Consider the following 12,063-nt stretch of genomic DNA (forward strand, 5'->3'; position numbering starts at 1 on the left):
AATGACATTTGAAAGATAACTGTAAAACTATAGTTTTATAAAGTCACTAAGTTGGCAAAATATCCAAAAGACCAAATTTAATTATTATTGTCTGGTGACTGTTGAATAGGAAGTGTTTTAGATGACTAATAAAATAAAAGTATATATAATTCATGAATCATTATGTGTTTATTCTACGAACTTTCTTTCTTGCCTTTATTTCAGAAAAATCATTAGGTTGTTATCAAGATTTTTACATAATCTGTGTTCTAACGATAATGGTGAAAGAATTTAAAAAAGTAATTGTATTCCAAGCATGATTGCATTTAAAATCCAAATTTGAACATATTTTATAAAATGTATTCTTAAGTAAATGTAAAAGATTTAAAATTAAGATTATGTTAATGTTTTTAAGTTACAAAATATTACGAGTTATGTAATTGAATTTTAAATGCTTCTACCTTTTGGCTATTGTGAATAATGTTGCTATGAACATTGCTATAGAAACATAGTTTTATGCATTTTGCTTTTCTCGCTTGACAACACAGGGTGGAAATTCTTTTGTCATCTGGCATAGTTGTAATGTACTTCTTTTAATGACTCCGTGGTATCTGTGATATGTGTGCAGCACAATATATTCAGCCATTCTGTTACTGGTGGGCATCTGCTTTGTTTCAAGGCTTTTATCTATTTATTCACTCTGGAAGCTTCTGCTGCCGCTGCAAAAAAAAAAAAAGAAAAAAACCCTAAACATAAGTTATTAAATACCCGTGCTTTTATTTCTCTGGATTAGTGAGTTCAGATATCCATGTAAAATTTGCATGGCAAATCTATACGTCCTGTTATTGTACTGGCATAGAAAAAGAAAGTCCTGCTGATTAAAAAGCCCCACATCTAAGCTGACAGAATGCTATTGTATACGTACGCAATGCTATGACGCTCCTAGCAACCAGAAATATCAACACCACGTTTCTATGGCAATAAGCAAATGTTTAAGCTTGACAGAGAATACTCTAATATGTGGTGTTCAGGGAAGTTTTGACTATTAGATAGAAATTAAAGGAGATACCTTTGTTCTTAGATATTTGCATAATATATTAATGCAAAGCCAGGAAAATGTAGATTTATTACATGTGATTTTGTGAGCACGGGTGGCTGAAGATACATTCCATGTTGCTACTGGCCCTGTTTAATTCTGGTTTATTTTTCACTAGGTTAAATTTACAATTGGTAATTATCTCCTCCAGTCCAACTCAGCTATGCAAAAAGAAAGAATTAATGTTTACAGAGATGTTTACTGAATTTGAGGGCTTTCCTGGTGGTTCAGATGGTAAAGAATCTGCCTGCAATGCAGGAAACCCAGGTTTGATCCCTGGATGGGGAGGAGCCCCTGGAGGAGGGCATGACAACCCACTCCAATATTCTTGCCTGGAAAACCCCATGGACAAAGGAGCCTGGCAGGCTACAGTCCATGGGGTCACAAATAGTTGAACACCACTGAATGACTAATGCTTTCACTTTTTTCACTTACTGAATCTGAGACCCAAAGAGGTGTGATCATATTCTGACAGTTTCACAGTCAGTATGACACCTATTTAGTGTTTTGATTCAGAACTTTTTCACTTTAAAGCTGATGTGTTTCCACCACTTTGCTTAGGATCTACCATTCGAGAACTCTACAGGAATGCAAACCAAGCCTGGTGTCCCAGGTCTCCTATCTGTTGTACCAGGAGTGAGTGTGTGGTTTTCCCTGTCCACAGTGGTAATCTTCTCTTTCAACTCTCTTTACTCATCTGGACCCTATAACTGAAATTCACTGATAGTCTTATGACTTGTGTTCTAATTCCCATGTTAGGCCAGAGCCCTGCCTTGGCTACCCACCCACTTATCTGGGCTGCTCCCTTAGTCCTTAGCCAGGATGACGTCAGACTGGTTTAGACCCTCAGAGGATAATTAATGGGACTAGTATAATAAATAAAAGAAATTTCTGCTTTTTCCGTGATGACTGCTTTGATGCTTTCTGAAAATATCAAAATATGCAAAAACAAACAAACCCCAAACACAAACAAAATCATGTTTTGATTCTCCTGTTTTGCATAGTGCTCAGTTAGGTAACTGGATGCTGCATTTTGAGTTTTGCTTCAACCAGATAGATGATTCAGATCTTGCTACTAGGTGTTAGGGGCTGGATTGTGTCCCCTGCCTCCCCAGATTTCTCTGTTGAAATTCTAATTATTAGGACATCAGAAAGTGACTGTTAAGAGGCAGGGCACTTAAAGAGCTAATTAATGAGGTCAGATGGATGGACCCTGATCCAGTATAACTGGTATCCTTATAAGAAGAGGAGATTAGGACACAGACAACACACTGACCAAGGCACGAGCATGAGAGGACATAATGAGAAAGTGACCATCTGCAACCCAAGGAGAGAGGCCTTGGAAGAAACCGAAACAGCCAACACATTGATCTTGGACTTCTAGCTTCCAGAAGAATGAGATAAAAAAGTTCTGTTGTTGAAGATAACTATTTTGTGATAGTTGGGTTATTATTAAACCTTTATTAATCTTATTATTAATAAATATTTTGTTATTGCAGTTTTAGCAGGCTATACCTTAAGTGAGCATTACAGCAGCCCAACTACTTGCTGGGTTCCCTTTCTTGGGCAACAGTACTGGCCCCTGTAAGGAAGAAGTTCACTCCACCCACTGAACACTGCGATGGATCTACTGGCCATCCACTCCCATCAGGTCTGCAGCCAGCTCCCTCTCCTCCTTTGGTTCTTTCTATTCACTCTTCCTCCCCTGCGTACTGTTATTGCTGGAAGCCCTGCTTCTGAGAGTGCTAATCTATTTTCTGCAGCAAGTCTGTGACCTTCAACTACACCAAAACCTGAGCTCTCCCCAAAAGTCCAACAACTTATATCAAAGCAACTTTAATCAAAATATTTACTAACCTAGTTGATTTATAATGATTGGACAAACTGATAAACGCATTATCAGTTCAGTTCAGTCGCTCAGTTGTGTTCAACTCTTTGAGACCCCATGGACTGCAGCATGCCAGGCTTCCCTGTCCATCACCAACTCCTGGAGTTTATTCAAACTCATGTCCATTGAGTCAGTGATGCCATCCGACCGTCTCATCCTCTGTCATCCCCTTCTCCTGCCTTCAATCTTTCCCAGCATCAGGGTCTTTTCAAATGAGTCAGTTCTCATCAGGTGGCCAAAGTATTGGAGATTCAGCTTCAGCATCAGTCTTTCCAATGAACATTCAGGACTGATTTCCTTTAGGATGGACTGGTTGAATCTCCTTGCTGTCCAAGGGACTCTCAAGAGTCTTCTCCAACACCACAGTTCAAAAGCATCAATTCTTTGGCACTCAGCCTTCTTTGTAGTCCAACTCTCACATTCATACGTGACTACTGGAAAAACCATAGCTTTGACTAGACAGACCTTTGTTGGCGAAGTAATGTGTCTGCTTTTTAATATGCTGTCTAGGTTGGTCATAACTTTTCTTCCAAAGAGCAAGTGTCTTTTAATTTCATGGCTGCAGTCACGATCTGCAGTGATTTTGGAGCCCCCCAAAATAAAGTCTGTCACTGTTTCCCCATCTATTTGCCATGAACTGATGGGACCAGATGCCATGATCTTCGTTTTTTGAATGTTGAGTTTTAAGCCAACTTTTTCACTCTCCACTTTCACTTTCATCAAGAGGCTCTTTAGTTCTTCGCTTTCTGCCATAAGGGTGGTGTCATCTGCATATCTGAGGTTATTGATATTTCTACTGGCAATCTTGATTCCAGCTTGTGCTTCATCCAGCCCAGCGTTTCTCATGATGTACTCTGCATGTAAGTTAAATAAGCAGGGTGACAATATACAGCCTTGATGTACTCCTTTCCCAATTTGGAACCAGTCTGTTGTTCCATGTCCAGTTCTAACTGTTGCTTCCTGACCTGCATACAGATTTCCCAGGAGGCAGATCAGGTGTTCTGGTCAATGGCTGTTAATATTTTCATTTCAGTAGCCAAAGGCTTATGGTGACATATTATGGCATTGTTGTAAGCCTAGGTGAATAGAAAATTATTTCTTGATATCAAAATTAAAATTTACTCTGTGATATTTGTCATCAGCTTGTAAAGGTTTAATGAATAAGCAGTACTTGGTATGTAAAAAGAAAACATTTTATTAACCCTACTCCAAGTTATCAAAGAAATGATCCACTAATGAGTCAATAAAAAGTTTAGGTTGACCTTTAAAAATCAAAGAACTTTATTGTTAATATTTGTTCCCTCAATAAACATGTGTCTAAGATTTTCCACACCACCCATTAAAAAAAATCATTAATTTCACATTTGAAAAATTTCAGTGTAATGATTTGAGACTTTATAATAAACCTACAGAGTTCTAATATTTTATATTAGTTAATTTTTGACATTTGATAATTCTTGCTAAATTTCATTGGATAACTCTAGATATATGCATTTTGATTTTTATTTCCCCTTTATTTGTATTTCCATAATCATTTTGCCTGTGTAATATAAATGTTTAGTCCAAAAAATTATTTCTTCAATTCATCTTACTTCTATTAATGGAAGATTCTATAGAAGAGCATATATTAGAAGTTTGGTAGACACGGATTTGAACCCCAGCTTTGTCATTATTAATGACAGAGTGACTGTCTGAGCCTCACTCACAAAATCTCATAAGGTTGTTGTGAAAATTTCAATTAAATAATGAATTCATTGTGGATAGATATGTAACAGTAAATATCTGACAAATGTTCCCAGATACTGTCAAATAACCCTGAGATAGCTATTTATTTATTTGAGCAGTTCTCAGATTTCTTCAGTTGGAGAAGGAAATGGCAACCCACTCCAGTGTTCTTGCCTGGAGAATCCCAGGGATGGGGGAGCCTGGTCAGCTGCTGTCTATGGGGTCGCACAGAGTCGGACGCGACTGAAGTGACTTAGCAGCAGCAGCAGCAGCAGATTTCTTCAGAGCTTATTTATAATTTTCAGTTTCCACTAATAAGTGTGCAGACTTACATGTCATACTAGTCATTTACTCATTTCTAAGATGTGGAATACATTGATCAGATCAGATCAGTCACTCAGTCGTGTCCGACTCTTTTCGACCCCATGAATCGCAGCATGCCAGGCCTCCCTGTCCATCACCAACTCCCGGAGTTCACTGAGACTCACGTCCATTGATCAGTTTAGCTGATGTTTCTTCCAGTGTTTCTCAAGTGTCCTCAATTATATTAGTTTCATGGACAAATCAGGCAAGTATACAATACTTTGTGGGATGTGCCAAAAGGAATATGTGATCCAATGAAGATACAAAATGAAAATATATAATTAAGAGAATAAATATTAACTAGGTATCACTGTCTAGCAGCACAGTGAAATTAAAAGTCAGAATGGGTGGGATTAGAAAAAAACTTCATGGAAAGAGTGTAGAGCACTATTTGAATTGGCCTCAATTAACCCTTAATATAACAAAAACACCAGCAATAAGAAATAGTATTATAGCTCTTAATATGTTCTGGGGACAGTTGTTGCTTAGTTGCTAAGTTGTGTCTGATTTCTTTGTGACCCCATGGACTGTAGCTCACCAGATTCTTCTAGTCAGAGGAATTTTCTAGGCAAGAATACTGGAGTGGGTTGCCATTTTCTTCTCCACGGGATCTTCCTGACCCAGGGATCGTACCTGAGTCTTCTGCATTGGCAGGAGTATTCTTTACCCCTGAGCCACAAGGGAAACCCTCTGGGAACAGCACTTTTATTAACTCACTTAATTCTCAAAGAACCCTTATGAATTAAGTACTATTTATTCCATTTTCCAAAGAGGTAAAGAGGCAAAGGAAGGATGAGAATTAGTGGTTGTGATACTCAGTCTTTCCTACCAAATCTACAGAAGTGGAAGAGATTAACTGAAAGGCAGAGTCTATTGTAAGTATTGCAGATGGCCCATCCCAGGGACGGGGGAGCCTGGTGGGCTGCCATCTATGGGGTCACACAGAGTCGGACACGACTGAAGCGACTTAGCAGCAGCAGCAGCAGCAGCATCCTCATTGTTTGACAAAACATACAACTTCCCCTGGTATTCTTCCACCTGAACCCCATACTTTAACACGATTACATTTTCCCCTCTTTTACTTCATGATATTGTTCACAGCCATGGGGTTGCAAAGAGTCAGACGTGACTGAGCAATTTCACTTTCACTTTTCACTTTCTCGCATTGGAGAAGGAAATGGCAACCCACTCCAGTGTTCTTGCCTGGAGAATCCCAGGGATGGGGGATCCTGGTGGGCTGCCGTCTATGGGGTCACACAGAGTCGGACTCGACTGAAGCAACTTAGCAACAGCAGCAGCATTGTTCACTTTGCTTTCTATTTACACTCATCCATATTCCTCCATCCCTCAAGATTCTTCACAAAGGTTGTGTCTTTAGAAAGAGTTTTCATGTTAATCCTCAATATCCCACAGAAAGATATTATATTTTTCTGATAGTACTGATATTAAACCACCTTGATATTTATTTGCATGTTTTTTGCCTTATTTATGTCTATTTTTTTTTATCACATCATGGCATGTGGAACTTCCCCAACCAAGCATCGAACCCATGCCCTCAGCAGTGGAAAAGGAGAGTATTTAACCTCTGAACCACACCAGGGAAGCCCTGCTGCTGCTGCTACTGCTGCTAAGTTGCTTCAGTCGTGTCTGATTCTGTGTGACCCCATAGATGGCAGCCCACCAGGCTCCCCTGTCCCTGGGATTCTCCAGGTAAGAATTCTGGAGTGGGTTGCCATTGTCTTCTCCAATGCATGAAAGTGAAAAGTGAAAGTGAAGTCACTCAGTCGTGTCCGAATTGTAGCAACCCCATGGACTGCAGCCTACCAGCCTCCTCCATCTCTGGGATTTTCCAGGCAAGAGTACTGGAGTGGGGTGCCATTGCTTTCTCTATTTGTGTCTATTTCTTACTATATTATAAACAACAGAGGAAATGAATACTGTCTTTTTATTTTTTCTTTTCTTCATTCATCCCTTGTTGCTACCCCCAACCCTGTTGCCTGGTACCTATTTTTTGTACTGTAGACATGCCTTAAGCATTTATAAAAATAAGTAAATTAGTGATTATAGCAGCTGATTTTGTTATTTCCACTTCACAAAAGTGGAAAAGAGGTAGCATTTCAAATAAACATGAAAAGAGAAAAGAGGGAAAAAATCTGAACAATTGCTAATTATTAAAAAAAATCACTAATTATAAAAGAAGAAACTTACAGATGGAAGAATATGATGAATGAAAAAAGGAATAAATTATGAAAAATAAATTAAAGAGCAATAAAAAACAAAGGTTGAAATAAAATGTGACAGGAAGAAAAGATAGAAATAGAAAAGAGCACGTAGGCATCATTTGGAGAAAAAGTTGTGGAAATGAAAGAAAAATTAAAAGTAAAATACAAAGGAAAAGAAATACATAAAAAGAATGTGAGAAAAACATGAGACAACAGAGAAAAGAGAAGTGAACAGGAATTTTAAAATGTCTCAATTGTGGGAATAAGTTTGTACCCTCACAAGTCTTTCTTAATAGAAGTCCTGAGTTAGATAATTTGATTTGGCTTAACTTCCCACCAGCAAGATGGTAGGAGGGGCAAATAACATTTAGAATCAAACCCCATACCTGCCAGAGATGTTCAGAGGGCTCAAACAAAGCTTGTGCACACCAGGACCCAGAGACCCCACAGAGACTGAGCCAGAACTGTGTTTGAGCATCTCCTGCAGAGGTACAGGTCAGCAGTGGACTGCTGCAGGGGCAGGGGCTTTGGGTGCAGCAGACCTGGGTATGGCATAAGCCCTCTTGGAGGAGGTCGCCATTAACCCACCATAGAGCTGCCAGAACTTACACAGGACTGGGGAAACAGACTCTTGGAGGGCACAAACAGAACCTTGTGCACACCAGGACCCAGGAGAAAGGAGCAATGGCCCCACAAGAGTCAGGGAGACTTGCCCGTGAGTGCCAGGAGTCTCTGGCAGAGGCCTGGGTCAGCGGTGGCCTGCTGCAGGGTTGGGGACACTGAATGTAGCAGTGTGTGCGTGGGACCTTTCGAAGGAGGTCCCCATTGTCTTCATTACCTCCACCATAGTTTGGCCTGAGGTCAAATAACAGGGAAGGAACACAGCCCCACCCTTCAACAAAAAGTTGGATTAAAGATTTACTGAGCATGGCCCCGCTCATCAGAACAAGACTATTTCTCCCTCAGTCAGTCTCTTCCATTAGGAAGCTTCCATAATCCTCTTATCCTTCTCCATTAGAGGGCTGCTGCTGCTGCTGCTAAGTTGCTTCAACTGTGTCTGACTCTATTCGACCGCATAGACGGCAGCCAACCAGGCTCCCCCATCCCTGGGATTCTCCAGGCAAGAACAGTGGAGTGGGTTGCCATTTCTTTCTCCAATTCATGAAAGTGAAAAGTGAAAGTGAAGTTGCTCAGTCGTGTCCAACTCTTAGTGACCCCATGGACTGCAGCCTACCAGGCTCCTCGGCCCATGGGATTTTGCAGGCAAGAGTACTGGAGTGGGGTGCCGTTGCCTTCTCCAACATCAGAGGGCAGAGAGACTGAAAACCACAACCACAGAAAACAATCTAATCACTTGGACTACAGGAAAAGGAAAGTGAAGTCGCTCAGTCGCGTCCGACTTTTTGCAACCCCATGGACTGTAGCCTACCAGGCTCCTCTGTTCATGGGATTTTCCAAGCAATAGTACTGGAGTGGATTGCCATTTCCTTCTCCAGGGGATCTTCCCGACACAGGGATCAAACCCAGGTCTCCTGCATTGTAGACAGACGCTTTACTGTCTAAGCCACCAGGGAAGTAGCCCACATGACTATAGCCTTGTTTAACTCAGTGAAACTATGAGCCATGACATGTAGGGCCACCCAAGACAGACGGGTCATGGTGGAGAGTTCTGACAAAATGTGGTCCACTGGAGAAGGGAATGGCAAACCACTTCAGTATTCTTACCTTGAGAACCCCATGCACAGGATGAAAAGGCAAAATGATAGGACACTGAAAGATTAACTCCCCAGGTTGGTAGGTGCCTAATATGCTACTGGAGATCAGTGGAGAAATAACTCCAGAAGAGAAAGGAGTCGAGCACCTAGAGAGGCCAGCGAGACAGTGAGCACAGGAGCACAGCCAGCGCCTGGTCCTGCTGAGGGGCAGGCCCTGCACCCAGATCCCCCACCGGGGCCCAACTAAAAAAAAAGAAAGAAAGAAAGAAAGAACTCCAGAATGAAGAGAAGGAGCCAAAGCAACAACAACACCCAGTTGTGGATGTGACTGGTGATGGAAGTAAAGTCTGAGGTTGTAAAGAGCGATATTGCATAGGAACCTGGAATGTAGGTCCCATGAATCAAGGCAAATTGGAAGTGGTCAAACAGGAGATGGCAAGAGTGAATATCAACACTTTAGGAATCAGTAAACTAAAATGGACTGAAATGGGTGAATTTAACCCAGATGACCATTATATCTACTACTATGGGCAAGAATCCCTTAGAAGAAATGAAGTAGCCCTCATAGTCAACAGAAGTCCAAAAGGCAGTACTTGGATGCAATCTCAAAAATGACAGAATGATCTCTGTTTATTTCCAAGGCAAACCATTCAATATCACGGTAATCCAAGTCTGTGCCCCGACCTGCAATGCTGAAGAAACTGAAGTTGAACGGTTCTATGAAGACCTACAAGACCTTCTAGAACTAACACCTCCAAAAGATGTCTTTTTCATTATAGGGGACTGGAATGCAAAAGTAGGAAGTCAAGAAATACCTGGAGTAACAGGCAAATTTGGCCTGGAGTACAGAATGAAACCACAAAGGCTAATAGAGTTTTGCCAAGAGAACACACCGATCATAGCAAACACCCTCTTCCAACAACACAAGAGAAGACTCTACACATGGACATCACCAGAAGGTCAATACTGAAATCAGATTGATTATATTCTTTGCAGCCAAAGATGGAGAAGCTGTACACAGAGAGCAAAAACAAGACCAGGAGCATGAACTCCTTATTGCCAAATTCAGACTTAAATTGAAGAAAGTAGGCCAAAACCACTAGACCATTCAGGTGTGACCTAAATCAAATCCCTTATGATTATACAGTGGAAGTGAGAAATAGATTCAAGGGATTAGATCCTATAGACAGAGTGCCTGATGAACTATGGATGGAGGTTCGTGACATTGTATAGTAGGCAGGGATCAAGACCATCCCCAAGAAAAAGAAATGCAAAAAGACAAAATGGTTGTCTGAGGAGGCCTGACAAATAGCTGTGAAAAGAAGAGAAGTGAAAGGCAAAGGAGAATAGGAAAGCTATACCCATTTGAATGCAGAGTTCCAAAGAATAGCAAGGAGAGATAAGAAAGACTTCCTCAGTGATCAATGCAAAAAAAATAGAGGAAAACAATAGAATGGGAAAGACTAGAGATTTCCTCAAGAAAATCAGAGATACCAAGGGACCATTTCATGCAAAGATGGGCTCAATAAAGGACAGAAGTGGTATGGACCTAACAGAAGCAAAAGATATTAAGAAGAGATGGCAAGAATACATAAAAGAACTATACAAAAAAAGATCTTCACGATCCAGACAATCATGATGGTGTGATCACTCACCTAGAGCCAGATGTCCTGGAATGTGAAGTCAAGTGGGCCTTAGGAAGCATCACTAGGAGCAAAGCTAGTGGAGGTGATGGAATTCCAGTTGAGCTATTTCAAATCCTGAAAGATGATGCTTTGAAAGTGCTACACTCAACATGCCAGCAAATTTGGAAAACTCAGCAGTGGCCACAGGACTGGAAAAGGTCAATTTTCATTCCAATCCCAAAGAAAGGCAATGCCAAAGAATGCTCAAACTACCACGCAATCGCACTCATCTCACACACTAGAAACGTAATGCTCAAAATTCTCCAAGCTAGGCTTCAGCAATATGTGAATCGTGAGCTTACAGATGTTCAAGGTGGTTTTAGAAAAGGCAGAGGAACCAGAGATCAAGTTGCCAACATCTATTGGGTCATCGAAAAAGCAAGAGAGTTCCAGAAAAACATCTATTTCTGCTTTGTTGACTATGGCAAAGCCTTTGACTGTGTGGATCACAACAAACTGTGGAAAATTCTGAAAGAGATGGGAATACCAGACTGCCTGACCTGCCTCCTGAGAAATTTGTATGCAGGTCAGGAAGCAACAGTTAGAACTGGACATGGAACAACAGACTGGTTCCAGATTGGGAAAGGAGTACATCAAGGCTGTATATTGTCACCCTGCTTATTTAACTTATATGCAGAGGACATCATGAGAAACTCTGGGCCGGATGAAGCACAAACTGGAATCAAGATTGCCGGGAGAAATATCAATAACCTCAGATATGCAGATGACACCACCCTTCTGGCAGAAAGTGAAGAAGAACTAAAGGGCCTCTTAATGAAAGTGAAAGAGAAGAGTGAAAATGTTGGTTTAAAACTCAACATTCAGAAAACTAAGATCATGGCATCTGATCCCATCAGTTCATGGCAAATAGATGGGGAAACAGTGGAAACAGTGACAGACTTTATTTTTGGGGCTCCGAGATCACTGCAGATGGTGATTGCAGCCATGAAATTAAAAGACACTTGCTTCTTGAAAGAAAAATTATGACCAACCTAGACAGCATATTAAAAAGCAGAGACATTACTTTGCCAACAAAGGTCCATCTAGTCAAAGCTATGGTTTTTCCAGTAGTCACGTATGAATGTGAGAGCTGGACTACAAAGAAGGCTGAGTGCCAAAGAATTGATGCTTTTGAACTGTGGTGTTGGAGAAGACTCTTGAGAGTCCCTTGGACTGCAAGGAGATCCAACCAGTCCATTCTGAAGGAAATCAGTCCTGAATATTCATTGGAAGGACTGATGCTGAAGCTGAATCTCCAGTACTTTGGCCATCTGAGGCGAAGAACTGACTCACTTGAAAAGACCCTGATGCTGGGAAAAATTGAAGGCAGGAGGAGAAAGGACAGGCAGAGGATGAGATGGTTGGATGGCATCACCAACTCAATGATCAT

The sequence above is a fragment of the Bos indicus x Bos taurus genome, chromosome 9, assembly GCF_003369695.1.
Source record: "Bos indicus x Bos taurus breed Angus x Brahman F1 hybrid chromosome 9, Bos_hybrid_MaternalHap_v2.0, whole genome shotgun sequence".
NCBI lineage: Eukaryota > Metazoa > Chordata > Mammalia > Artiodactyla > Bovidae > Bos > Bos indicus x Bos taurus.